Consider the following 6366-nt stretch of genomic DNA (forward strand, 5'->3'; position numbering starts at 1 on the left):
TTTATATATTATTTCACACTGTTCCATATTCACAATTAGTGTAAGAAATTTCAGTATCCGTAGGTCTTGTTTGTATTCAAAAATATGTCGTTTTTGATCTATTAGTTTCTTTATAATACTATATTATTTATACACATAATCAAACTTATATGAAATCATTTGATATTTCTTATTATTTCGTGCGAATTTAGAAAACAAACACACAAAGTCAAACTATATTTATTTTAAAGCAATTTAATAACAAATATATAACAATTCAATAAAACAATAAAATATTAAAAAAAATTGAAACTAGTTGTTTTAAAGTCAATAGTATCAAAAATTTCAATGTAAAACGAATAATGTTTAAACTGTTCCTATTTTGTTTTGTTTTTTTTGTAGTCACTGTTATCACCTCTAGTCCTTATGCAAGCTTCAGTTGGCGTAGGCACGCACCTAATCAAATTATCAACATTTTGTTGTGGTAGGTTGCTCTATTCTTCAAGAGCATCTTGTGTAGCGTGCAAACCCGCAACTTTGTAGAATTTATTTTAATAAGATCCACTCTGTATTTAGAGGTCCTCTCAGGTAGCTGTTGATTTTCATTTTTAGCAAATATTTATTAGTCGGTCCATTTATATTCTTTTTGTGCACTCTGTATATACATTTTCAGTTCTATAATGAAATTATGATGTCTGATTTAAATTGGAAAATTATTTCCATTATCTCGAATAATATTTATTGAGAAAATAATATTGTCATTTTCATTTTAAACCGTTTAATTATTTCCAATATTCGTTCTTTCTAAATATTTTATTCCGAAGCAAAGTTATTTATCAAGCCATTAATTTGTTTTGTAATTTTAAAACGTTCAACTTTGTCAATTTCAATAAGAGTGTCTCTTTCGTTATCAGCTAATACTGACCTTCAATTAGTTTCTTTTACTTTCATAAATACCGTGCTGGTGCCTTTCTGGTTCATTTCTATAATCTTCGCCAAGTAGGTAGTATCGAGCAACTACAGACCTAATTGGTAAGTTGTTTTTGTGGTTTTATCATTTAGTTTTCAGATCATATTTTTTATTAATTGACTAACTCGAATTTGCAGAATATATTTATATTTTTACCTATTTGTTTTGCAAATTTTATTCATCCAATAAGAAAATAATTTTGGGGTATTTATTGATTTATTTTCCGTGAATGCTAATTCATTAGCATCAGCAGTTGTATTAAATATTAATTATTTTCAAGTTTAGTTTAGTACGTTAATTTTATAGAAATATGTGGGATTTAATTAATTTATTTTTATTTATTTATTTAATTGTATTTTGTAATTGGGGTGTTTAAATTAAAACACTGGGGGTTTGAATTTGGTTTAGAAGTCACCTCTAAGATTTTCTGTATTGCTGGTGGGGAATATTAGGGTTTTGTTGACTTGGGTGGTAGGGGCCCTTCATAAATTTATACTGCGGGTTATCTACATCTTTATTTCTCTTCTAGGCACCCAGGGGAAGGGCGTGACCCTAGCTTTACATCGTCTGTTTTGCCCTGATTACAGAATGTTCCCCAGAAAGTAAATCACATCGTAAATGGTAAATAGCAGTTCCTCAAGACCATCACCCATGGGTTTGACGAACAGTTACACAGCGCGGGAGGCAACCACCGAACCACCAGTATATCAAACTACCACCTGACGCCTCCCGAAGAAGATCTGGAGCTGTAGTGTAGATGACCTAGGACAGCACCGGAAAAAGCCTTGTCATTACAAGCTAAGTCTTTAATTGAATCTTATATTTGCCTGTCAGCAGAGACAGGTTTTTTATATAAAGTAACTTCACAATGACTATAATGTAGATCCTAAATTATAGCCAATGAAATGAGAAAATAAAGCATTTATACCGAAATTCATTCCTTTTTACTGATAGTGTACCATATACCTGGAGAATGCAGAGGAGTAGAATACAAGAACCCACATAAAGTCTCATGCTCGCCGTGTTGGTGTTGGTGATGTTATGTCGAAATTGTTTCTTGGTCCAATGTTGGCATTTGGAGATGAATTCGATATATCATTGTCAATATGAACACGACACTTGTACTATCCGTGCGGTGTTTTGTGGATTATCCCGTCGAGGTCTAATTATTCTCTTAAGCATATCCCACAAATACTCTATACTGTTAAGCTCGGGTGAGCAAGTAGGCCACTCCAAACAAGGGATAGCTTCTGCTTCAATGATGTCTCTAGTCACTGTAATGGTATGTGGAGGTCCATTATCATGTATGAAAATTAAATTTTCTCCTGTTCATCTCCCCAGAGCCTAACTACAGGTTATCAACATGCCTGTGAGCAGTTAAAGTTGATTGGATGAAAATAAGAGGAGTTTTTTTAGGGATCACAATTCCTCTCCAGAACATTACACTTCCCCTTTTATAGTTGTGAACAAATCTGACAGTTTTCGTTCTTGCTTGTCTTCCCCGACCTCTAACTACACGGTTACGTGGGTCATCTGAGTTTACACAAATCCTGACTTTCTCTGAAAATGGCACATTTTGTCAATTCACAATGTTCCAGTTTTTGTGGTGAAGGCACGAATTTAGGCTATCAATTTTGTGCTGGCTGGATAACTCGGGAACCCAAAGCTGTCTCCTGCTGTATACTTCTGGACACGAACTCTTCTTCTTATCGTTTCAACTGAAACAGTTACACCTGTAGCTTCCAAAAGCTGCCTTTGGAGCTGCAGGTTAGAAACGGTGGGGTGTCTTCCAGATGATTGGAAAACTAAACAATCATGGCGAGCCGTTATTACTTTTTGGCGACTTTTCCTTGCTTTACTTTTGAGCTTTCCTAGTATCTGTTACCTAGCATAGATTTTGGACAGAACGCCCTGTGTTACGCCTAGCTCTGCAGCTATGTCCCTCTGAGAACATTACTTGCTCCCCAAGACCAATAATCTTTCCCTGTTGTAAGTTCTATAACCCCACATGAGGCATATTTTCGTTTTTGGACGAAAAAGTTAGTTTATTTATTTTCATTCAATTTGCAACTCAAGCAAATAACCTATATAGGTCTGGATCCCGCGTATGAAAAAAAAGTTGATTAATAGCAAGCTGAAAATTTGTTAATAGCTTAAGGGTGTCTAGTCGGATAAACTTTGATATATGAGAACACTGGAACAGGGGCAGTTTTAATTGTGGAAAAGTTTAAAAATTTGGAACGGTCAGACCACGAAAACGGCAAATGTATTTTGTCCGACAGAACAGACTTAAACTCTTCGAACAGAGATTAAACTCTCATGCAAAAATCAGACTGCTATTTATCACCAAATGGGAGTTTTAATGAGTGGAACATATAGAATATGTCAAATGACAGTAATTATGACAGGTGATAAATAACAGTCTGATTTTTGCATGAGAGTTTAATCTCTGTTCGGAGAGTTTAAGTCTGTTCTGTCGGACAAAATAAATGTGCCGTTTTCGTGGTGTGACCGTTCCAAATTTTTAACCTGTTCCACAATTAAAACTGCCCCTGTTCCAGTGTTCCCATATATCAAAGTTTATCCGACTAGACACCCTTAAGCTACTAACAAATTTTCAGCTTGCTATTAATCAACTTTTTTTTCATACGCGGGATCCAGACCTAATACTGTACCGACCTGTACTATCTGATTGTTTTATCGATTTGTTTATTTTCAATAAAAACCTTTATTCTTCGCAACGATAATAAGTTTTTTCAATAGAAATAAATATTGCTTTGAAATAAATCGTGATTATTTATAAGTTTGTAATCAAATATTTTCAATGGGAAATAAGCCACAAATTTACCAAAAAAATGATTTTATTAACGTTTCGAAGCCCAAATCGGGTTTCGTTTTTTGGGAAACGAAAAACCAAAAAGCCCAAAACGAAACCCGATTTGGGCTTCGAAACGTTAATAAAATCATTTTTTTGGTAAAATTGTGGCTTATTTCTCATTGAAAATAGTTGATTATAAAAATGCCACAAGGAAATAGCTTCAGATCAACATTTATAATTTTGGTTGTGTGTATATTTTAGGTACTATTTTTACGGATTTTCCGCAATTCTGCAATTATATTTCTTATTTACTTTTTCGATGATTTCTGTAATTTTATATTTGAATCTACTGAGCTGTTCTAAGATAGAATAGAATAGATATATGCTTTACTGTCATGAAAAATTTAAGAATTTTATAGACAAAGCTTACAGAATCATAAATAAGAACAATAACAAATAACAAATACAATTTACTAAAATGATATAAATCGTCTATATAAATAAAAATAATGAAGAGAAACAAAAAAAAACAGTAACAATCGATTGCAAAATTTAAAAAAAAATTGCAAATTGCATAATCTACCTTAAAAAATTTAATAAGTTAAGTTAAGCTGCTGCATATGACACTCAAATATAGATTAAGATTATACTTATAAATAAGAATACTGTACTTTCTTAGTTATTCGTTAAGAAACTCTGCTGTTGAATAATATGGTCTTTCAGATAAATAGGCTTTAGTCATTTTACGGAACTTGGGGACAGATGTTGCAGATTTAAGTTGTAGAGGGAGATGGTTGTAAAGTTTTTTTGCAGAATATAATATAGATTTCTTTACTAACTGACTGGACGGGATCGGTAAATAGATGTCAAAGGTAGAATTTCTGGTGGAATAGTCATGTTTATGTCTTGCTGGAAAGACATGTAGATGTTTACGAATTAAGCAAACTGCTTCTAAAATATATAAAGAAGGTAGTGTTAGAATCCTGTGATCTTTGAAGTAGCTTCTGCAATGTGTTGTTCTTCTGAGGCCAAACAGATATCTTATTGCTCTTTTCTGTAATTTAAAAATAACATCAGATTAGGCAGCCGTACCAGAACCCCAAAAAGGGAGACCATATCGAAGATATGACCCGAACAAAGAAAAATATGTTATTTTGGAAGTAGGCTATTGATTATGTACTATAGAAAGGAACTACAACGTTAACGGGGTTTTATTATTTCATATGGTCAATGAATCTCTATACATGAAAAAACCGCGGAGTGCTACCATTTAAAGGGGTGCGTTTTTGAGAAATGGGTGAATTAGTCCCTGGGCACAGGTTAGATTAGGGTGAGATCTATACACTTTGGGTACAAACACGACTACATAAAAATTGTTCCTCGTTAAATTTCCTATCTAAAATATAACTTTTTAAATTCAAAGATACTTTCTTTTATAAAAATATATTCAAATGAAAAAGCACAAAGAAACCCAAAAGAAAGAAATTTTGTTTTTTGTCCCATAACTTTTGTCCACGGGGATATAAGTATAGATATTACTTTACAGAAAAAAAACTTACATATTTTGTCTTTAAAATGATGTTCATTAGAGGTCCTTAGGATTTAGAGTTTTCGAAATATGAGTTTTCAAACTTCGCCACTCACAACAAATTTGGTCAATTTCCCTTGTTATTTCGCAGATATTGTTCTGTAACATTTTTCTACGTAACTTTAGGCATATGCAATGGTACCTACATATAAGAGGAATAGAAATCAATTACCTTTAAAATGTTCTACTGTATACTGTTGTACCACTTCTTTTAAAGAGATTATCTTTTTCAAGACTTTACATTTTTAACCAGTTTTATATTTTTTACGATTATTTTTTAAATTTCCCATTATAACTTTTTTTTTACACCTAGGTATATGTATATTATTGAATAAAAAAGAAAGTTTATTCTGTTTACTTTAAAATGGTGTATTATAAAAAATTCTAGGATTATTTTTAAATAAGATATGCTTTTTCAAAATGTAGTAAGTACTTGCAACGATTTTTGATTTTAGCATTATTTTTTAAATTCCTCATTATAGCTTTTTATGTGATTGTGTGTTATGATTGAATCTTGTTTTTTATAGGTAATATTTTGGTTCCACTTGACTCGGCCGGACAAAGTTCAAAATATGGATTAATTCCAATATTTACTGTCAAAGCTCCTGCACCACAAGCTTTGCTTGAAAAAATAGCATGTAAATGTAACAAAGGATGTACAAAAAACTGCGGTTGTAGGAAGATAGGAATTAGTTGTTCAATATTCTGCAAAGGGTGCATGTGCATGGGTACTAATTGTGGGAACTCTAGGATAACTGATGTGTCAGAGGAAGATATTGAAGCTAATGCTAACGAAGAGATGGACTTTGATTTTGAAAATTTTTTAAAGTCAACGTTTAAATAAGTTTAACTAAAGTGATGTTTTCTAAGACTAATATTTATGTAATTTTTGTAAAACAAATAATTTTAAATAATACAGGTAAAAAATATCAAAGAATCACTCGGTTTCCATTACATATTTAAATATAGATGATACACCATTTTAATCAACAGAAAGTAAGCCCTGTTTAT

General features: G+C 32.1%; 1 long non-coding RNA gene across 1 annotated transcript; it reads left to right on the forward strand.

Moving 5' to 3' along the window:
- The first annotated feature begins 892 nt into the window (after window positions 1-892).
- On the forward strand, window positions 893-1882 carry LOC126886879 (uncharacterized). The gene is made up of 2 exons (XR_007698805.1): window positions 893-1011; window positions 1479-1882. It is a non-coding gene; the product is annotated as an uncharacterized LOC126886879 (long non-coding RNA).
- Window positions 1883-6366: the final 4484 nt, after the last annotated feature.

This window comes from Diabrotica virgifera, chromosome 6 (assembly GCF_917563875.1).
Source record: "Diabrotica virgifera virgifera chromosome 6, PGI_DIABVI_V3a".
NCBI classification, from domain to species: Eukaryota; Metazoa; Arthropoda; class Insecta; order Coleoptera; family Chrysomelidae; genus Diabrotica; species Diabrotica virgifera.